At 39.6% G+C, this 23,977-nt stretch overlaps 1 protein-coding gene across 1 annotated transcript in view; it reads right to left on the reverse strand.

Moving 5' to 3' along the window:
- Positions 1-22,968, reverse strand: part of LOC143031469 (uncharacterized) — a 38,666-nt gene extending 15,698 nt beyond the window's left edge. Inside the window, exon 1 of the mRNA XM_076195334.1 lies at positions 22,870-22,968. The gene's annotated coding sequence lies outside the window, so the exon portion shown is untranslated. The remainder of the gene's footprint in view (positions 1-22,869) is intronic.
- Between the last annotated feature and the right edge of the window lie 1,009 nt (positions 22,969-23,977).

Genomic DNA, 23,977 nt, shown 5'->3' on the forward strand with positions numbered 1-23,977 from the left:
AATTCTAGGCCTCATATTTGATACTCACATGACCTTCAGTCCACATATCAAAGATCTGGCACAGAGAACCAACAAAAATACACTGACTAAAATCCATCACATGTACAGTCTTTAGACAAAAGAAGGAAGCTCTACTGTTTCCAAACAATTCATAAGAACCATTCTTGACTATGCTTCTGCAGTATGATTCCAAACAATCAGCAAAGCAAACACTTAACTATACATAAAGCACTGAGAGTGATAATAGGATACACCAAAACCACCCCAGTAGGATACCTGCACACAGAAACTAAAATCCTCCCCATAGAATATCAAGAAAATGATATGTACACAGTTCTACATTAGAGCCCTCAACTCCACTCACCCATCTCATTCTATCACACAAGCAGTGCCAGTTGAATGAAAAAAGTTGCTTACTACCCAAACATATACAATAACCTACCACCAGTACCACACAATACATCTACATGAAACCAAATTCACATCAATCTTACTAAACAAACACCTCAAGATATACCACCAAATCCAGTACTTCACCAAACCCTCTTCAGACATCAGCTCCACAAAAACCCCTCTCAAGAAAACTACATTACCATCCAGCTCTAGCCAGTGTCATCACAGAATATTCCTGGCTTCAGAATCAAACTGCCCTAGATGCAACCACTATATGGAAGACATTGAACACCTAATCCCACACTGCTCCACACTAACGCTTCCTAGACAACAACACAGTATATCTTCCCTGAGTGACCTATGGGCCTGCCTGTTGGCCATTACTGGTTACCTGGGAGTCATGGATCTCCTGCAAGAAAGACCTACTCAGAAGGGAGTGACCAATCTATTTAGGGTTGTATTTCTTCCTTTAACCTCTAGCAAAATATTTTTCACTGGCTTTCAGGATTTGTTTGTGAATTCTTGTGATACTTCGTCTGTGGAATATTGGGTCTTCCAATTTTTCTTCCTATTTCTTTTGTGTAATCACACCATATCTTTCTTAAAGTTTCTGTATTTTCACATGTAAGCTTGATCATTTCTGCAAGTGATATGAAGAGACCATGGATATGATTGGAATGAAGGTGATCTCACATTGTTATGTTTGGGGATGCTACTTCTTGGTTGTATTGTACAGGTTGTCAAGTGGATGTCTGCTGGAGTTCAGTATATTTAGATTTGGAAGTTGTTCTCATATTTTTCTTCTCTAATTTATTGTTTGTGTGTGCAGCCATACTGGGTGGTGCACATTCATGTCACCTCACATTATGTAGTTTGTTGATACATTTAAGGGTTGGAGTTGGGAAGAGTAGCCCTTGGGGGATGATGTGGAAGGTGGTGTGTAGATGTTTGTGATACTATATTTTCTTTATTTGGGTTTGGATTGTAATCAATTATGGTGTGGTGTCTCTAAAAGGGTATGCAGTTATGTATCACTGTCCTAAGTCCACCTATCAGATGAGTTTTGTCTACCCTGACTGGTGCAGATGGTGAATGTGCGTAGTGTGGTTTCTTTTATGGAATAAACATATTATTAATAGAAGTGTAGCAGGATAAAAAGTGTACTTTCCACATCAAAAGATACCAGTCAAAATATGGTGTGAATATGCATCCTCAATCAGACTGTAATCCTAGAGCAAAGAGTATCACACATTTAACTAACTTGTGACAAATGTTTCTTGCAGAAAAGCAGCAGATCTTTCTTGGGTCATGAAATACATTTCTATTACTTTTAATAATGCCAAACCTTTCAAGTGTCATTTTTTCAATCCTGTTGTTAAGTTCAAATAACATACAACACTTTGTAAGTGTTGATGATAATACCACATATTTTCTTTTATCTATTATTATTGTTTTGAGGGGTAGGGAGATGCAGTTTAAAGATAATGTATTACTGATCAAACAACATCTTCCAGAAGAAAACTTGCATATAATAGATGAACAAGTTTTATTATTAAAAAATACACAGTAACATATACACATCAAAATTTCATTGGCCTGAGGAGTTGAGATGGTTATAGATTTTGATCTTGCTGGGAACAAAGTTTTCCTTAAATCTCTCTGGATATACAGGAGCTACCAATCATTTCCCAGGTCTTAAAAAAATGCAATTGACATGTAGAGGATGCACATTGGTGTTCCAAATTTTGTAATTTTTTTTTCAGTGTTTATATATATATCTCGTCTAGGTCGACCATATCAGCTTTCAATCTTGATGCTGTGTTTCCATGTGTTTTTTCAGATTATCAGCACAAGAGAAAGTAGCAACACAAGCAGTACATTTATGTGACTTTTCTCCTGTGCAAGTACAAATGTGCTTCCTAAAACTACCTATCTCAGAGAAGGAGGCTTTACACAATCCACAGTGGTGAGGATGTTCACCTGTGTGTGTTCGCATGTGCTTCCTTAGATTGCCTGTCTCAGCAAAGGCTGCAGGGCACTGCTCGCACTTATAAGGGCGCTCCCCAGAATGAGTTCTGATGTGTCTCTGCAGGCTGTTTCTTTGAGCGAATGCCAAGTCGCAGAATTCACATTTGTGCGGCTTCTCACCAGTGTGGATGAACGTGTGCTTTCGGAGTCTTCCGGCATCATAGAAAGCAGACCCACACACTTGACACTTGTGGGGTCGTTCTCCTGTGTGAGTACGAATATGTTTCCTGAGATCTCCGGGTAAGGAGAAGGACGAACTGCAGGTTGTGCACTTGTGAGGTTTTTCCCCTGTGTGGGTGCGGATGTGATTTTTCAAGTGACCGGCTTGGGAAAAGGCAGCACCGCAAACCGTACATTGGTGGGGTTTCTCGCCTGTGTGAGTCCGGATGTGGACTTCCAAGAGAGCTGGTCGAGGAAATGCAGCACAACAAAGGGTACACTTGTATGGTCTCTGACCTGTGTGTATTCGAACATGCTTGTTCAGTTTACTAATCTGGGAGAAAGCAGCATCGCAGGACGGACATTTATGGGATTTCTTTCTTGTGTGTATTTTCAGATGCTTGTGGAGATTGGCTGGTTGTGAGAAAGTAGACTCACATTGCTCACATTTGTATGGCTTCTCGCCTGTGTGCTTCCGCATGTGTCGGGTCAAGTTGCTTGTGTCCGAGAAAGCAGCGCCACAAAAGCTGCACTTGTGCGGTTTCTCGCCTGTATGAGTTCGGATGTGCAACTTCAAATGTCCTGACTGTTTGAAAGAAGCGATGCACAAGGAACACTTGAAGGGCTTCTCCCCTGTATGACTACGTATGTGCGCCTTGAGTCGCCCAGGCTGGGAAAAGGCTGCATGACAGAATGTGCATTTGTGGGTTTTGTCTTGTGTGTGTGCTTTCTTAATGTGGTCTTGGAGATCTCCTTTTTGATAAAAGGCCATATTACATTGAGGACAATGATATTGCATTTCCTCTTCTTTACAGCAAAGGTCATCCATCACAGCAGTGCTGCCTGAATGGGTTGAGTTAAACAACAGATCTCTTTGGGAACTTTTTTTAATGCAGACCTTATCATGGAGATCAAGGTCATCTATTGTTGCAAAGAACAAATGGCAAGTGTCACACTGTGATGGCTTTTCCTCTGTGAAAGTCATATAACTGTCCTCTTGAGTGGGACTGTCCTGCTGTGAAGTGAAATACTCTTTGTAGATATCAGGCTGACATTGTTCTGATTTGATAGCCTTGGGAAGGGCATCTGTCTTGTGGGTCTGCTTTGGAAAGCTCTTATCATCTCTTCTCCATTGTTTCAGGTCATCACTTGCTAACTTGGACATTGTACCATCCATTTAACCTCTTGTCTTATCAGTCTGCAAGGAAGAGATGAAAGTTAAGACAAGCATTGCATTATATACTAAATTTCTATTTAGTTTTATAGTAATGACAACCTCATTGGCAAACAGTAGAGCACAAACACACCTTCAGTGATGCAATATGTATCAGACACAGGGTACCATCTGTAAATATTCAAGCAAACATGGTGTCTAGCATGTTGATTCTTCATTCACAACATGGGCCCAGTTTATGAAATTGTGTACATCACTTTCCTCCTCCTCCATCTCATCCCCCTCCTCCTTCACCAGTCTCCCTCCACTCCAGCCATCACCTGTACTACCCTTAGGAGATCTGACCACATCATAACTAGAAATACGGAAAGGGTAGGCAAATATAAATAACACACCTTTTGTCAGTTGTCCCATTGTAATTTTTAGATGTAAGTACTAATCATTGTGAATAGAGTGGTACCTCTATTTACGCAATTAATCCATTCTGTATGCCTCCGCGTAAATAGAAATTCCGTAAATGGAAACTATTTCCCACCTGTTTTGGAGGCACTTTAAAAGCACAAACAGTACAATACCAACGAGTAGGCACTGAAAGAAGGACCAGTCGTGCACACAAAAAACAAAGATGGTGGGAGGAGACACAGCATGTGAATGGTGACATCAGCAAGATGGTGGCGCGGGATTTGATTTTCCGCACAGTAATGGACACCAATGTGCCCGCATAAATAGAAATTTTCTGTGTAAATAGCAACAAGATTTTCCCCATAATTTGACCAAGTAAATATAATTTCGCGTACATAAGGGCACCCGTAAATAGAGGTACCACTGTACTACTTTTTCATTTACTGTCTTGTATCATTTATTGTATTGTATCACTATTTGTATTACTGTACTTAACATTAGAAAAATTGAGAACATGAAAAAGAAGTGCTTTAACTACAAGAATGATGTCACTTGTAACAACACACATTTAATATGCTTTTACTCAAGATTGCTAGACATAATACAAGAAGGAGATGGCTGGGCAGATTGTGCCTTCCTGGACCTACAAAAGGCTTTTGACAAAGTACCACACAAAAAACTACTAAGAAAAATTGAACTAATAGGTGGAATACAAGGAAAATTATTGGAATGAATGGAAGACTTCTTGAAAGGAAGAAAAATGAGTGATACTTAGAGAAAAGAACTCAAAATGGGTAGACATGATAAGTGGAGTACCCCAAGGCTCTGTGTTGGCTCCGATAATGTTTGCTATTTATATAAACAACATGGATGAAGGAATTAAATGCTACATAAACTTCTTTGCAGATGATGCAAAACTATTGAAGAGATTGAGTAACGAAGAAGACTGCAAAATCTTTTCAGTGAGATCTGGACAAAGTCTGGAATTGGAGTAAAAAGAACGAAATGAATTTCAACATTAAAAAATGTAGTATGATGGAATTTGGAAAAAGCAAAAATAGAATATCTGGTAAATACAAAATTGGAACAAAAGAAGTTAAAAGTAAATTCAGAAAGAGACCTTAGAGTGATCATTTCAAATGACATGACACCAGACAAACATGTAAACAAAATAGTTGGAGAAACCTACAACTTAATAAGATCAACAAAAGTGGCCTTTGACTACATGGATGAGGAAATGGTGAAGAAAATCCTAGTTACACTGATAAGACCAAAATTAGAGTATGCAGCATCACTATGGACACCCAGTACAAAAAAAAAAAAAAAAAAAAAAAAAAAAAAAAAAAAAAAAAAAAAAAAAAAAAAAAAAAATAAAAAAAAAAGCACTAACTAGGTGGCACCAACACTCAGCATGTTGACATACAAAGATTGGAAAAACTAAACTTATTAACTCTGGAGCAAAGAAGAGAAAGAGGCGATTTGATATCCACATATAGAATTACGAAAGGGATGGAAATCCTTCACAGGGATGATCTACTTAAATGGGACAGACGAAATACAAGGGGACACAAGAAGAAACTCAAGAAGGGCAGTTACAAAAGAGATCTGAAAAATGATAGCTTTCCACATAGAGTGATAGATGCATGGAATGAATTGAAAGAGAAAACAGTGAGTGCTAAAACTATACATGACTTTAAGAATGAACTGGATGCGGAAAGATACAACTGCGGGTCCCTACAAGCATAGCTCTTCTCCTGCAAAATACAACTAGGTAAATACACGCTCATTCATATGTGTGTGTGCATATATATATATATACACACACATACAGTCAGACCTTGCCGAACATGATTGTTAGGTTCCTTAGCTGTCATGCACGATCAAATTTGTGTTGGGTGAATAATAGGTCTTATGGGAAAAAATAGGTTAAGTTCCTAGACCCTCTCCAGACACTGGAGACCTGGCAGGCTATTCAAATTACGATATTGTGAATCATGGTTGTGTTTGGCAAATGCTGGGATGTTTTACCTATTTGTGTAAATGTGAAATTTCGTGCACAGTGAAGTCGCATTGGGCAAGGTCTGATAGTATATCAGAAGAGCTGGGCACCAGTCCATTAATCATTCATTAATGAAGTTAAAAATTTAATTGACATATTTAACTTTTAACTTAGCTTTGAAAATTATTAATGGACGTTTTACCTATTTGTGTAAATGTGAAATTTCGTGCACAGTGAAGTCGCATTGGGCAAGGTCTGATAGTATATCAGAAGAGCTGGGCACCAGTCCATTAATCATTCATTAATAAAGTTAAAAATTTAATTGACATATTTAACTTTTAACTTAGCTTTGAAAATTATTAATGGACTAATTAACTTCCATTTAAATTGGTACCTTCCTTTAATAGCCTGTTATTACATGCAGATACAATACAATATGGTAAATAAATTACTTATAGTGTTGGATGGTAGTGTGGCTAATGAAAAGTTTGGTTTAGTTTTTCAATATTTCCAACACAAGTTTTTCAAACACTTTGTAGTAATCACACATATGTTCTTACACAACTGAAACCACACCAAAACATCAATGTAAATTAGTTCAAAAGCCCTTGGTCAAAATCCTCTGTTTTCTCTTCCTCTGGCCAGACCTACAATTGAATATACTCGAGTTACCCACTGCTATATGCTCTTCTAATCTTTCAATTTCCTGACTTTGTACATTCTACTTTGTCATCAAAGTCTTTATCATATGAACTATGATATCTTATTTCTGATTAGTTTTTCCGACCTTTGGTATACTTTAAACTTAATTCTAACTTCTGATTTTGGCTTTCTGAGTTCTGTGTCTCCCTTGTTTTTCATCAATGGCTTCCTCTTAATGAGTGACAAGCTAAAGTTGTCATCAGTCCTGATATGACTTGTTTCCTCACACATTTGTTATCTTTTGGGACCCACATTTCTGAGTGCATGGGTAATCTATTTTTCCTACACTAGCATACAATGCAATATTGCTCAGTGATGCTGCCGTCGCTGCCCTCAGCAAACTTTTCAATCCTAAACCTAATTCCTAATAGTTATACAAAGGGAGGAGCAAAACCTAATACTATAACAACTTAATATAATTACAATTTGTGATTGTATATGTGCAAGTTACACAAGTAAGAATACATGTATAAATACAAAGAACATGTATAACGCATTCTTAACTTAGTAACTAAGAAAAGGACTGTGATGAGTTAGGAAAATAGAAGAGAAATAAGGAAGGATGAAGTGAAGGCAGCTGTTAAGATGATGAGAGCAGGTAAGGCACCTGGGTTGGATGGATGCCATGCAGAATATCTGAAAAAAGGAGGTACAGTGATGGTGGACTGGCTGGTGAGGTTATTTAATGTTTACGAGAGAGTAGAGTGCCAGAAGACTGGAGGAGTGCCTGTATAGTTCCGCTTTACAAAGGAAAGGGGGACAAGTGTGAGTTTAGTAGTTACAGAGGGATCAGCTTGTTGAGTGTAGTTGGGAAGGCTTGTGGGAGGATCTTGATTGGGTGGATTAGGAGAGGAACAGAGGGAGTAATAGGTATTTACCTAGTTGTATTTTGTGGGAAGGGGAGCTACACTCATGGTGTCCCGCCTTTGTATCTCGCATTGTCTAGTTTGCTCTTAAACTAATGAATGGTTTTTGCACACACTATTTCATTGTCCAGTTTGTTCCAAGTGTCCACCACTCTATGTGGAAAACTGTTTTTCTTCAGATCTCTTCTGTAGCTATGTTTTTTGATTTTCTTTCTATGTCCTCTTGTGCTTCTCCTGTCCCAGTTTAACAAGTCCTCTCTATCGAATATTTCTGTACCTTTCATGATTCTGTTGATGGTCAGTAGGTCACCTCTCTCTTCTTTGCTCCAGAGTCAGTAACTCCAGTTTAGCCAATCTCTCCTCATATGACAAGTTTACAAGTGCAGGTACCATTTTTGTTGCTGCTCTCTGGATACTTTCTATTTTCTTTATATTCTTTTTGGTACTGGGAGGTGAGGAACAGTGTGGGTTTAGGACAGGTAGGGGTTGTGTAGATCAAATTTTTGTGGTAAAACAGATATGTGAGAAAGCTATAGGAAAAGGTAGGGATGTATTTTGGGCTTTTATGAATCTGGAAAAGGCTTATGACAGGGTAGACAGAAAGGCACTATGGGAGGTATTGCAGATATATGGGATAGGAGGAAAGCTGTTAAAGCAGTCAAGAGTTTTTACGAGAGTAGAGCTTGTGTTAGGATTAGAAATGGAGAGAGTGAGTGGTTTGAAGTAAAGGTAGGACTTCGTCAGGGATGTGTTATATCGCCCTGGCTGTTTAATTTATACATGAATGGGGTGGTGCAAGAGGTGAATACAAGAGTAGTGGGACAGGGATTGGAGATGAATAAGAAAATGGAGAAAAATGGGAGATGAGCCAGTTGTAGCTTGCTTACAACATTGCTCTTGTAGCAGGATCAGAGGAGGGATTAAGGAAGTTAGTGACAGAGTTTGAGAAGTTATCCCAAAGAATGAAGTTGAAGATAAATGTGGGTAAAAGTAAGGTGATGAGATGTACAAGGGGAGAAAGTGGCAGCAGAATAGAAGTGAGTATTAAGGGAGAGAGACTGGAGGAAGTGGATAGTTTTAGATACTTGGGGGTGAATGTGTCTGGAAAGGGAGAGGTGGGGGTGGAGGTAGAATGTAGATTGAGAGAAGTGAGTAAATGCTTTGGGAAATTAAAAAGTGTAATGAGAAATTTGGGAATGGACGCTAAGAGGAGATTGTATGAAGGAGTGATTGTGCTGACAGCACTGTATGGGGCAGAAACATGGAATATAAGAGAGGAAGAGAGAAAGAGTTTGAATGTGTTTGAGATGAAATGCCTGAGAAGTATGATAGGGGTTACTAGGCTAGAGTGAGAAATGAGGAGGTGAGGAGGAGAATGGGGGTGGAAAGGGAGCTGGGAGATAGGGTTGATGAAAGAGTATTAGGATGGTTTGGACACATGGAAAGAATGAGTGAAGAAAGATTAGTAAAAGAGGTGTGGAAGGCAGAGGTGGAAGGAGTGAATATGAGGGGGCATCCTAGGATGAGAGGGATGGGGTGAAAGGGGCATTACAAAAGAGAGGAATGTCTGCTGAGGAAGGATGGGAGAGGACAGAAGATAGGGGTGAATGGGGAAGGGTTGTGTATGGATGATACTGTGATGCATGAGGGGGAGTGGGTGGGGGATGGGGGGTGAGGGAACTTGTATGAGAAATAAATTGATGTAGCCTGAAGGGATTTCTCCATGTCTTCTCCTTTTCTGCATGAGGGGATGGAGAGGGGGGTCACCAAATTAATGAAGCGGCCTTGCTGTGGATGTGCTGTGTATTGCAACACTGCTTCTGACCCAGGGCAGTGGACAAGATGCAGGGATGACCTGTCATCTAGGAGGTGCCAAGATAAGAGGGAGGGAAAAGGGTGGAGGGGAGTGGAGTATGTAAGGGATGGAATGGGTGGGAGTTGTTTCTATGCCTTTGTTTTTTGGCTACTTCCCATGTAAGGGGGAAAAAGCCTTTGGTATATGTAGTATAATACATAATAATGATAAAAAGAGACACAATGGTTGCACCGAGAGAAAGAAAAATGTTTAGGAGTGGTTCAATTCCTTAGATTGTGAGAGTGAGTTATGAAAGGTGTGATGTCTCATTTACAAAGACAAAAGGTTCTTCCATAGCAGAAAGAATGGACCGTGTCATTCCTTCATTTTCCATGTCAAAATCATGAGTAACTTTCTTCAAGTGATCTAGAGGCAACCAGGTGTCAAGAGCATCATCTAAGTTATTGTTTGATACTGAGATAACTTAGGTGACAGTTTGGAGGTAGGAGTGTGATTTTGAGAATATACAAGGTCTCCTACATCAATGTTACTTTCTCTTGCACATTTATTGTGAAGACAAACCATGTCTTCCTTGGATAGTGTAAGAGCATCTTGAATTCTCAAATAGAGTTTTTGAAAACTAGCTACCTTAACTTTTACATAATCTTCAAAATTATAAGCTGGATCTACATCTGAAGTAAGCAAATCATATGGGAGTCTCTTGTCTGATCCAAAAATTACAAACTGTGAGGATTCTGATATAGACCCGTTTATAGCACTGTTAAGGCAAGCTTGAACCATAGGCATATGTTCATCCCATGAGCTATGCATATCTGAAACAAGATGCTTTAGAATGTTGAGAATCTTACAATTCTGATGTTCCACAAGTCCATTTGAACTGGGGTGGTAGGCTACAATATTTGCTTTAGTGATATTGAAATGTTTACAAAGGTGAGAGAGAATTTCATTATTAAATTCTGTTCCACTGTCAGATAGTAGTACTTTGAGGGCTGTGAAATGACAAATTACTTTATCAAGAAATGTCTAAGCCACATTGTTAGCTGATTTGTCTGTCAGAGGGGCAAGAATACAAAATCTTGAGTAATGATCCATGTAAACAAATGGGTATTTGTTACCACCGGGGATAAGGGCCAATTTGAGGTCGATTGCTATAGTTTCAAAAGGTTTACTTGGGGGCGGGTAATTCAGCATAGGAACATGACCACTGATATGACTTTTGTGAGATGTGCAAGAATGACATTTGTCAATGTAGGCATGAATATCTTTCCTCATAGTGATCCAAAAATACTGGATTTTGGCTTGGGGTAAAGCATTTTTCTTTGTCTGCGTGAGCTGCTATAATGGAACCATGGAGGAGATTGAGTACATAAGGAATTAGTACATCTGGTTCTACAATTTGATTTACCAATATGTTTGGCATGTGTTATTTCTCAAGAGTTGACTGCTGAAGGATCTACAAAAAGTGGAAAGTTCCATTCTAAGACTGAAAGTTCTATGACATCTTGTTCAATCATTTTTCAATGAGTTTATCAATTACTTGTCTCTTACTATGAGGTTGTCTATAAGCAGGCATATAGTATAGTTTTAAAATTTTTCTAAGTGGAATGTGGTGATACATGAGGTTTGTAGCACCAATTGGTTCACCATCTCATGCAATAACATGCCTAAATTGACTGCATAATGAAATTAGTTCATCTTGTGCATCATGTAGCCTACAATGGGTTCTTGTGTATCAGTTACTTTGGATGATGTGGTACAGACTTGAACAGAAGGGAATTGTTCATTCATGACTTTGACATGAGAAGGATACACAAGAAAATCACACAATTTTGTACCAGTGGTGTGAGTGATTGGGGCATGTATTTACCTAGTTATGGGAAGAGAGCTATACTTGTAGTGACCCGCATTGGTATCTTTCCACATCCAGTTCTTAAAATTACGTATAGCTTTAGCATTCACTGTTCCCTCATTCAGTTTGTTCCAGATATCTATCACTGTGTGGGAAGCTATTCTTTTTCAGATATCTTTTGTAACTATCCTTCTTAAATTTCTTCTCATGTTCTCTTGTTTTTCTTCTGTCCCACTTTAATAAGTCATCTCTATCAAGAAACTTAATCTCTTTCATAATTCAGTAGATGGTTAGCACATCACCTCTTTCTCTTCTTTGTTCAAGGTTGGTAGATTTAGTTTATCCTATCTTTGTTCATATGTCAAATTAGAGAGTGTTGGCACCATCTTTGTCATTGCTCTTTGAATTCTTTCTAGTTTATATATTTTTTTGGAACTAGGTGACCATAGTGTCGCAGCATATTCCAATTTTGGTCTTATCAGTGTAACTAGTATTTTCTTAACAATTTCTTCATCCATGTAATCAAAGGCTACTTTTTTACTTCCTTTGTACCAATGTAAGTCATTTACAATGATTAACTGAGTATGACCTTTCTTTGAGGTGGAGCATAAGACTGCATTAAGTAATATGCCATTTACAGGACTTGATTCTGAGGAGGTGAGGAGGTGAGGAGGAGAACAGGGGTGGAAAGGGAGCTGGGAGATAGGGCTGATGAAAGAGTATTAGGATGGTTTGGACACATGGAAAGAATGAGTGAAGAAAGACTAGTAAAGGAGGTATGGAAGGCAGATGTGGAGGAAGTGAACATGAGGGGACGTCCTAGGATGAGATGGATGGATGGGGTGAAGGGGGCTTTGAGGAAGAGGGGAATGTCTGTTGAGGAAGGACGGGAGAGGACAGAAGACAGGGGTGAATGGACAATGATTGTATATGGAAGATGTTGTGATGCATGGGGTGGAATGGACGGGGGGATGGGGGGGTGAGGTAGTGTGTGTGAGCAAAATTTGACGCAGCCCAAAGGGATTTCTCCCCGTCCTCTCCTTTATATGGGGGGACGGAGAGGGGAGGTCGCCAATTTAATGAAGCGGCCTTGCTGTGGATGTGCTGTGTCTTGCGACACTGCTTCTGACCCAGGGCAGTGGACAGGGTGCAGGGATGACCTGTCATCTAGGAGATGCTAAGATGGGAGGGAGGGTGGAGGGGTGTGGAGTGTTTCTGGGGATGGAACGGGTGGGAATGATTTTATGCCTTTTCCTTTTTGGCTACCTCCCTAGTAAGGGGGAAAAAGCCTTGGTATATGTATGTATGATTCTGGCAGACAGACATCAAATTCCATAGTTTTAAAAACATGAAGGTGCGTTTTACAATATGTCAAGTGATGTAACCATGGCTGAGGGTGGTCACATATGTGGTAGTTACAAATGTGGTGTCACTGGGAAGGACCCCACCCTGTGATGTCATGAACAGGTCCTTGGAGCAGTAGGACACATGTAGACCACATGTGCCTGAGTCACCAACTCTGAGAGGCAACAACAACTGGCTGTGAAAGAGAAGAATAGTCATCTGACCCTGACAATTTGCTTCAGGAGTGAGTGGCACACATAGGAATATCAAGCTGGAGCCAAACCCGGCACTATAGTTGTATGTGTAGAGAGGGTCCCCAAGCAGTGTGATGTATAGGGAACCAGAGAACTGCAACTTGATTCAAGGGGCGAATCAGAGAAGAGCTGGAAGGATGCTTGTAGAGTAATTGAAGTGGGCTTCTTCATTTGTGATGTGTGTGGGGCTAAAACATTTTGGGAGCTATTATGTAAGAAGCTCTGACACAGAAATCAAATGATTTTCTTCACTGACATGTGAACCACATAACCAGGCAGGAACTAGGATGAGGATGTATGTCAGAGGCAAGGATGTGGAGCAGTTGAATGTACAAAATGTGTTGAAAGGTTTGTGTGGGGAACAGTTCTCTTGTAACATAAATGTATATAGCAGTAACACCGTTATTCACTTCATTGGTTGTAAAACATAAGTCACAAGTCATTTCATAGAACACTGCCACAATTTTATGTTGGATGGTAGCATAGTTAATGAAATTTTTTTTTTATTTTTTTTTTATATATATTTCCAACATAAGTTTTTCAAACACTTTGTAGTAATCACATATATGTTCTTACACATGTGAGCCACAGGTGGAAACAGGTGGTTAGAAATGAGCTCTGATGTACTGCACTTTTTTGATAAGTTCAAAGGAAACATCTAGTTGTATTTACATACTGGAAGTGAGTGATGTGTATCGAGTGACCGAAATGTTAAAATAGTTTCAGCATTAGTGTTAAATACACAAAATAAAGAATGATAAAGTAGAAAGATGAAAAAGTGAACCAATGAAGAGATGTTTGGACGTAAGCAGAGCGGAATCACCACTGGGGGTCATACCTAAGAAATTGTGTATGATTGATAATACCCTGAAGTCTACTTAAACGTTGGATAATAATAAATTTTCAGGGTTTATAAAAGAAAGTACAATACTAGGTAGAGGTTTAGAATTGGAAAGAGAATCTAGGTATAAAAAATGTCCTAAGAAATTGGAATATTGCTAATTTGATAGAGGAACTAATGGATCTGAAAGCTGAATAGAGGGTAATGTACAGAGAGGTGAACCAACTAAGAAGAGCTAACGATGAGACTAAGAGGGAGCTTAATGATCTAAAAAAGGAATTGAACTTGGTCTGATGTGAAAATGAAAGAATGAAAAATGAAGATAAAAACAAAAATGAGGATTTGAAAAAAAAAAGAGGTGAAAGAACAAATACAAGTGGTGACTGAGAAAGTTGGAGAAACAATTAGAGACAGATCTCCAATAAAAAAAAAAATCAATGGAAAGTGAAAAAAAAAGAAAAAAAAGTACAGCAACAAGTGGAAGAAAATGGTAAAGAAATGGTAAAGTAATTAAGAAAAAAGAAAATTGGGTCAGAAACACAGTGGATAAAAAAGTGCATTGTAATCTAAGGTATTAAAGAAAACATAATGTACCTAGATACCAAAGAGAAAAAGAAGAGAAAGAAATTGCAAAAGCAATTCTGAAAGAGATACAAGAGAAGGGACAGGAAATGGACAAAAAGATAGAAGAGGTACATAGGATGGAGCAGTACTCTAAAGAAAAACAATATACATACATACATATACCAAGGCTTTTTCCCCCTTACAAGGGAGGTAGTCAAAAAGGAAAAGGCATAAAATCACTCAGACCCATTCCATCCCTGAATACACTCCACACCCCTCCACCCTCCCTCTTATCTTAGCACCTCCTGGATGACGGGTCATCTCTGCACCTTGTCCACTGCCCTGGGTCAGAAGCAGTGTCGCAAGACACAGCACATCCACAGCAAGGCCGCTTCATTAAATCGGCGACCCCCCCTCTCCGTCCCCCCATGCATAAAAGGAGAAGACGGGGAGAAATCCCTTTGGGCTGCGTCATATTTTTCTCACACATACTACCTCACCCCCCATCCCCCTACCCATTCCACCTCATGCATCAATATAGGCCACTAAAAATCAAACTAAGGTCTCAAATGATAGTACTATCAAAAAAAGGAAAGCTGGCAAATAGTGAAAATTACAAAAATGTATGGATAAAAAAGAAACGAGCAATGAGGAAACGAGAGAAAAGACACTTAGAAATGAAAAAAAAAAAAAAAAAAATGAGAGAAGTATGGAGACTGAAAAGAATTATTATCATTTTTTTTTTTTTGAGAGTACTAGACCTGAGGCTGAGAAAATGGTATATATGTATAAAAAAAAAGGGAAACATAATAAACAAAAAAGGAGAAAGGAAAAAATTAAAAATAACATATACCAATTATGGCATGATTTCAGGACTAAACAAATTAAACAACTCTCTGGTAGTAGAGAAACCAGAGATAATGGGAATTGTGGAGATGAAATTAAAAGGTCCTTTACCACCAAATATTGTGGGACAAGGTCTATACAATCATTGGATGAAAAATAGAAAGGAGAAACAGGGTGGAAGAGTCATGATTTTGACTAAGAAAGGCTAAAAATGTGACAAAGATAATGGAAGGAAAAAATAATGTGGAATTGATTATGATAAAAGTTAAAAACAGTGACATGAAAAGTAGAACATTTTTAGTAATATATGTGCCCCCATGGAAGTCTTCAACAGGGATGATTTATTAAAGTGGGATACGAGAAAAACAAGAGGGCATGAAAAGAAACTCAAAAAGGATACTCATAGAACATACATACATATACCAAAGGCTTTTTCCTCCTACATGGGGGGTAGCCAAAAAGAAAAAGGCATAGAAACCATTCCCACCCATTCCATTTTCTATAAATTCCACTCCCCTCCACCCTCCCTCTTATCTTGACACCTCCTGGATGATGGGTCATCCCTGCATCCTGTCCATTGCCCTGGGTCAGAAGCAGTGTCGCAAGACACAGCACATCCACAGCAAGGCCGCTTCATAAATTCGGCGACGCCTTCCTTTCCGTCCCCCATGCAGAAAAGGAGAGGACGGGGAGAAATCCCTTCGGGCTGTGTCAAACTTTTTCTCATACATACTTCCTCACCCCCCATCCGCCACCCACTCCCCCTCATGCATCACAGCATCATCTATACACAACCCCTCTCCATTCACCCCTATCTTCTGTCCTCTCCGGTCCTTCCTCCAGAGACATTTCTCTCTCTTGTAATGCCACTTTCACCCCACCCATCCATCTCATCCTAGGACGCCCCCTCATATTCACTCCTCCCACCTCTGCCTTGCACACCTCTTTTACTAATCTTTCTTCACTCATTCTTTCCATGTGTCCAAACCATCCTAATACTCTTTCATTAACCCTATCTCCCAGCTCCCTTTTCACCCTTGTTCTCCTCCTCATTTCTCACTCTATCTAGCCTAGTAACCCCTATCATACTTCTCAGGCATTTCATCTCCAACACATTCAAACTCCTTCTCTCTTCCTCTCTCATGTTCCATGTTTCTGCCCCATACAGTGCTGTTGGCACAATCACTCCTTCATGTAACCTCCTCTTAGTATCCATTCCCAGATGTCTATGTCTCATTACACTTTTTAATCCACCGAGGCATTTACTCGCTTCTCTCAATCTACATTCTACCTCCACCCCCACTCCTCCCTTTCCTGCCACATTTGCACCCAAGTATCTAAAACTATCCACTTCCACCAGTCTTTCACCCTTAATGCTCACTTCCAGCCTGCTGTCACTCTCCCCTTGTACATCTCATCACCTTACTTTTGCCCACATTTATCTTCAGCTTCCTTCTTTCACACACCTTCTCAAACTCTGTCACTAACTTCCTCAATCCCTCCTCTGATCCTAATACAAGCGCAGTGTCGTCAGCAAACAACAGCTGGCTCACCTCACACTTTTCTCCAACCCCTGACCCACTACCCTTGCATTCACCTCTCGCACCACCCCATCCATGTAAAGCCTGAACAGCCAGGGCGACATAACACATCCCTGACGGAGTCCCACCTTTACCTCAAACCATTCACTCTCTCCACTTCTAATCTTAACACAAGCTCTACTACTCGGTGGCGAGGTGGTAGAGAGCTGGACTGGGAAGTACGGTGGTGCTCGCAGTACCCAGTTCGAATCCTGCCCAGGGCCGAAATTATTTCGGTATCGCTGTGCTTCGGGTCGTTACTCTGACTCTCGTGGGCGGGGAGTTGGGGGTGTGTGTGTGTGAAAGGTCATAGCATTACCCATAGATCGGTCATACAAGCTCTGAGCTCTCTTCCGGGAGGGAAATAGCTGTCGATCACGAGTCCAACATGTGATCCAAAGACCAAGGTGAATCTGGTAAAAACTCTTGACTGCTCTTAACAGCTTTCCTCCTATCCCGTATATCTGCAGTACCTCCCACAGTGGCTTTCTGTCTACCCTGTCGTAAGCCTTTTCCAGATCCATAAAAGCCCAAAAAACATCCTTACCTTTTCCTATAGCTTTCTCACATATCTGTCTTACCACAAAAATCTGATCTACACAACCCCTACCTGTCCTGAACCCATACTGTTCCTCAACAATTACTCCCTCTGTTCCTCTCCTAGTCCTCTCAATCAAGACCCTCCCATAAGCCTTCCCAACTACACTCAACAAGCTGATACCTCTGAAACAACTACACTCACACTTGTCCTCCTTTCCCTTGTAAAGCAGAACTATACAGGCACTCCTCCAGTCCTCCGGCACTCTACCCTCTCTTAAACAAACATTAAATAACCTCACCAGCCAGTCCACCATCACTGTACTTCCTTTCTTCAGACATTCTGCATGGCATCCATCCAACCTAGGTGCCTTACCTGCTCTCATCATCTTAACAGCTGCTTTCACTTCATCCTTCCCTATTTCTCCTCCATTTTCCTCACTTATCACTCTCATTTTCTTAGCGCTTCCCACTGCAACTACCTTTCCCTCCCTATCCTCCTTCACATGCAGCAACTCCCTTAAATACTCTGCCCACCTTCCTCTCACTGCCTTCTCTTCCATTATCATCTCTCCATCTGCACCTTTTACCTTTTCTTCTCTATTTGATTTGCCTCCTCCATAAGTACACATGGGAGAGAGTGGTGGATGGAAGGGTAGCAGATAGAGCGTTAATGGACTATATAGTGGTGACCAGGAGTATGGTAGGAAGAGTTAAGGATGTACATGTTCTAAGGGGAGAGAGTGGGGGAATATCAGATCATTTTCTGGTGGAAAGTAAATTGAGAGTGGAAAATAGATGGAGAAAGAGGAAAAGGGCAGAAGGTAGGGAGGTACTTAGAGTGAACTGCTTAAATGAGAAAAAAAGGAGGATGAATATAAGAAGAAGCTGAAAGAGGAGTGGGAGGGAGTAAAGGATAGAGTAGAACTAGGAGTGGAGGAGGAATGGGGGTGGTTCAAGGAGGGAGTCATAAGGTGTGCAAAGATGGTGTGTGGAACAAGGAGGGCAGGAGGAAATAGAGGGTAGGGTAGTGAGTGGTGGGATGAGGTAGCAAAGAAAGGTGTAGAAGAGAAGAAGCAGGCATTCATAGATTGGCTACAAATTAGGACAAGGGAATCATATGAGAGGTACAAAGTAAAGAGAAGGGAAGTTAAGCATAAGATAAGGAAGGAAAGAGGAGAGCAGATGTAAAATGGGCTAAGAGTATGACAAAATTTTGAAACTAATAAAAAGGTGTTTTGGAAGGAAATTAAAAGAGAAAGTTATAGAAGAGATCTGTAAAAGAACAGTTTCCCACACAAATGGTGGATATCTGGAATAAATTGGATGAAGCAACAGTGCAAAAACTACACAAGAATTTAAGAACATATTTGATGCTGAAAGATACAGATGGGTCACTATGAGCATAGTTCTCTTCATGTATAATACAACTAGGTAAATACAACTGTGACCACACCAATATAAATTAGTTTGTAAGCCCTAGGTCAACATCCTCTCTTTGCCTGACTGACTTTTTCTTTGTCTCTGTTTCTCTTCCTTTCTCTGGTCTGACCTACTATCAAACACTCATTGAGTTACCCATTGCTATATGTTCTTCTAATCTTTCAACTTCTTAAATGACTTTGTACATCCTATTTTGTCACCAAAGTCTTTATCATAATGTGAACTATTTTATTTCTGATTAGTTTTTCTGACCTTTGGTATACTTCAAATTAAATTCTATACAATTTCTGATTTTGGCATTCTGAGTTCTGCATCTCCCTTGTTTTTCATCAATGGCTTATCCTCCTTGTGAGTGATGAGCTAAAAATGTCATGTCCTGATATGACTAGTTTCCTCACATATTTGTTATCTTCTGGGACCTGTATTTCTATGTGCGTGGTTAATCTCTTTTTCCCACATTAGCATACAGTGCAACACAAAACACTACAATGCAATACAACAATAATAATAATATTATCTAAAAATATATAAGTAATATAGTAATTGGTGAGGAACAGTGTGGATTTAGGACAGGTAGAGGTTGTGTAGATCAGATTTTTGTGGTAAGACAAATATGTGAGAAAGCTATAGGAAAAGGTAAGGAAGTTTTTTTGGGCTTTTATGGATCTGGAAAAGGCTTATGACAGGGTAGACAGGAAGGCACTGTGGGAGGTTTTACAGATATACGGGATAGGAGGAAAGCTTTTAGGAGCTGTCAAGAGTTTTTACGAGAGTAGTAGAGCATGTGTCAGGATTAGAAATGGAAAGTGAGTGGTTCGAGGTAAAGGTGGGACTTTGTCAAGGATGTGTTATGCTGCCCTGGCTGTTCAACTTATACATGGATGGGATGGTGCGAGAGGTAAATGCAAGGGTGGTGGGTCAGGGGTTGGAGACGGTTAAAGAAAATGGAGAAAAGTGGGAGGTGAGCCAGCTGTTGTTTGTGGACGACACTATGCTTGTAGCAGGATCAGAGGAAGGATTGAGGAAGTTGGTGACAAAGTTTGGGAGAGTGTGTGAAAGAAGGAAGCTGAAGATAAATGTGGGTAAAAGTAAGGTGATGAGATGTACAAGGGGAGAAAGTGGCAGCAGAATAGAAGTGAGCATTAAGGGAGAGCGACTGGAGGAAGTGGATAGTTTTAGATATTTGGGTGTGAATGTGGCAGGAAAGGGTGGAGTGGAGGTAGAATGTAAATTGAGAGAAGTGAGTAAATGCCTCGGTGGATTAAAAAGTGTAATGAGAAATAGACATTTGGTAATGGATACTAAGAGGAGACTGTATGAAGGAGTGATTGTGCCAACAACACTGTATGGGGCAGAAACATGGAACATAAGAGAGGAAGAGAGAAGGAGTTTGAATGTGTTTGAGATGAGGTGTCTGAGAAGTATGATGGGGGTTACTAGGCTAGATAGAGTGAGAAATGAGGAGGTGAGGAGGAGAACAAGGGTGGTAAGAGAGTTGGGAGATAGGGTGAATGAAAGAGTATTGGGATGGTTTGGACACATGGAAAGAATGAGTGAAGACAGACTGGTAAAAGAGGTATGGAAGGCAGATGTGGAGGGAGTGAACATGAGGGGGCGACCTAGGATGAGATGGATGGATGGGGTGAAAGGGGTTTTGGGGAAGAGGGGAATGTCTGCTGGGGAAGGATGGGAGAGGACAGAAGACGGGGTGAATGGAGAATGGTTGTATATGGATGATGCTGTGATGCATGAGGTGGAATGGGTGGGGTAATGGGGGATGAGGGGTAGTATGTGTGAGAAAAATATGACGCAGTCTGAAGGGATTTCTCCCCGTCTTCTCCTTTTCTGCATGAGAGGACGGAGAGGGGGGGTTGCCGATTTAATGAAATGGCCTTGCTGTGGATGTGCTGTGTCTTGCAACACTGCTTCTGACCCAGGGCAGTGGACAAGATGCAGGGATGACCCGTCATCTAGGAGGTGCCAAGATAAGAGGGAGGGTAGAGGGTGGAGGGGAGTGGAGTGTATTTAGGGATAGAATGGGTGGGAATGGTTTTTATGCCTTTTTCTTTTTGGCTAACTCCCTTATAACGGGGAAAAAGCCTTGGTATATGTATGTATGTATCTAAAAATATGTTAATTTCAAGGGAGTTGACTATAATTGTTCATAAATCTGTAGTTATTGGTAAATAGTATGACCAAATATGCATTAATTCCTGGAATAACTTTTGGGAAGTTATAAGAGAGGTTGGTCCCCTACATGACTTTATAGTGAGGTTTGACAATTGGAGAGGAAACCGTAAGCTGAGACATACATATGATAAACAGTGTGTAACTGTGACATACATCATATAATGTGAAGGATTTTCTTAAACTTGGTGGCCGATATTTCACTCCCATTTGTCTTATAATAAACTTTGGCAACTCAGGGTGAACGAATCCACACACTAAATCTACCCACTCATGCATCCTTTGTTTTCCTCAGCCATCATGGAAAGGGTAGGTCAGTCACTTCTGCATGTCCCACAACTCTCTACTTTTCGTGGTGTAAAATGTAAGATAACTTGCATAAAAATATTCATGTGAAAAAGAAAGAAACAGTGGACAATTGAAGCAGCAGTGGTGAAGAACAAAGTGTGAAAAAGTAATAGAAAAATTCCCTGTCATTCACCCATGCATGACCACCATCCACTACCTCAAAGTGATAAAATGTGCAAATTCACTTCACCACCATGCCTATACTAAGGCAAATAATTAACCAATATTTGGTTCTCCTATAGTTTTTCATGCAATCTTTCATTTTATGACAAAACTTTCTTTTTATATTTTTTCTTAACTCTCAACAATTGCACATCATGAGTATGACCAATGAAACCCTAATGTGCAGTTATCAGGTTAAGCAGTAGAACTCCATGGGTGTACTGTGGCTCCTTTCTTATATATATCAAAATTCATCTAAGTAATAATTTTCTCGGGAACTATGGTCAACAGTCTTCCCAAACTTCAATGCCATGAACTGTCAATGGATGATAGAATTGGTCCAAAAGAAGTGGTAGTTAATCATATCAGGTTTTTGTATGTTCATAGATGACTTTCTAATTATATAAAAAAGATATAGCAATATTATACTTTTGTAGTAAATGAAAATGATAAAATTCCAGTCATGCCAACATAGATATTTAACACAAAACTTGCATGATGCAATAGATCTTAACCTAACATACATTCCAAAAGAAGAAACATTGTTAGATTTTTAAAGTGCACACCTATGCGATATAGCAATAGAAAAAACACATAACTTTGTAAATTATAATACATCAATATTATATACATTATTCTTGGCAGAAATCAATAACAGGAAAAGATGCCAGAAGCTATATACAAACTTAGCTACTTCAACGGCTTGAGACACCATCTTTGTTTTGACAGATATGGAGGTTGAAGAAATTAAAGCATGATAAATTTGTCTATTCTAAGCTAACCTGCACTTAATAATTCTAGAGGTCATCAGGAATTTCGTCTTTGACTTCCAAATTTATCAAAACAAAGTAGCTGTCTAAAGGATTCAACACGACTTTGTTATCCTCTCAGATATTTATTACATTGATGTATTAAAATTCATATTATTAATACTTAATTTTCTAATGCTATATTGTGTAGGTGTGGACTTCTAAAATAATGTTAACAGATTTGTCAAATGCAAAAAAGAAAAGCGGAAAATGTGTTTGCATGATACTGGAGCAGTATTGATTTAATGGTTCTATTGACCAGTAAATGCTCAATAGAACCATTAAACTATTACAGCACTTATATGTACTAATGATATCAATATCATCCATAGGAACCCTCTATGGAACAGATAATTTGGTACATTTGTGATTACTGAGGCATTTAGCAGGCCAGACACATCCTGTCATGCATAACACTATAGCAAGATCTCAACAATTATTACAGCTTCGGTCTGCAATAGATTTTTATCAATCATATTTTTTACAATAGGCGAATTTACAGGAAGAGTGTATATCATACAATTGGTGTTTCTATTGAAGGTGCTCAATTTGAAATTGTTACTTACTTTGAAAGATAGTGCACAAATACAGAAAGAATAGTATCGTCGTGTTTGCTTGAAGAGTATTTCGCGTTTGTTTACATGACAATGTTGATCTTGAGCGCAAAATAAATACAACGAAAAATTGCTGTTTAGTGACAACACTTAAGGCCAAGAACAGATTCTCATAAAATACAAAAAATACTTCGTATTCCTAAAACCTGTCTTGATTCTTGAAAACTTGGATCCTACGTTTATTACTTAAATTTTCTCATATTCAAACGATCAAGGTTAACACTAACAGATTTCTCAAGCGGGATATGCTAGACTTTAGTTGAAATTATCCTCGATTGGCAAAAACAGTGCTAAATGGTCCTCGGGGTTATCACACTGGGCTATTTATCCTCCAGCCTCCGATTAATCAGCAGTACCGCCCACTTCCAGAAATTTTGCCGCCGTAAAATCAGTATAGCAAACTATTTTGTTTTCATAGCAAAAATCTATAGTGTCATTTGAAATGACAGAAGAAATTTACTAATTTAAGGTCTGTGTGGATGTGATGTACTTACTTGGTGTAGTTGTCGACGATCCCGTTCCTTAGGTTGCTTCTGGGTCGGTCCAAGATCTAAGAATATAAGGTCTAACCACTTCCGACCGAATTTCGAGGGAGTTGGCGCAGCGGGCCCGTGAACGTCACCTGGCTGCTCAAAGTGGGGTTAGCGGGTCCTATAGCTGTCAGTTGAAGCTAGTCCGCCGTTCGAAAATGACATTGCCTTCGCTCGCACCGCTCCAAGCAATTGGTTATATTCTGACAAATATTATATAAAATATATATATAAATATATATAAAATATTATAGTTCCTGTCTATATATATGAATATATAATATATATGATATATAATATATATATATAATATATAAAATATTATAGTTCCTGTCTTCCTTGGCGTTTCACAGTTTTCTTCAGTGTATCACAAAGAGAAAATGGACTCAGCCAAATGACGTCAGAAGCTGCGCACAAGAATTCAAACGGTCTGACCTGTATATTTAGACCTTGGGTCGGTCCTTACTCCTCTTTGAAACACTCGCGGCAGAAGCACGGTCCCTTTCCTAATTTCTCTCCCTTCCTAACTT

Source organism: Oratosquilla oratoria, chromosome 12 (assembly GCF_046742065.1).
Source record: "Oratosquilla oratoria isolate Oo_2021 chromosome 12, ASM4674206v1, whole genome shotgun sequence".
In the NCBI taxonomy this organism is placed as follows: Eukaryota; Metazoa; Arthropoda; class Malacostraca; order Stomatopoda; family Squillidae; genus Oratosquilla; species Oratosquilla oratoria.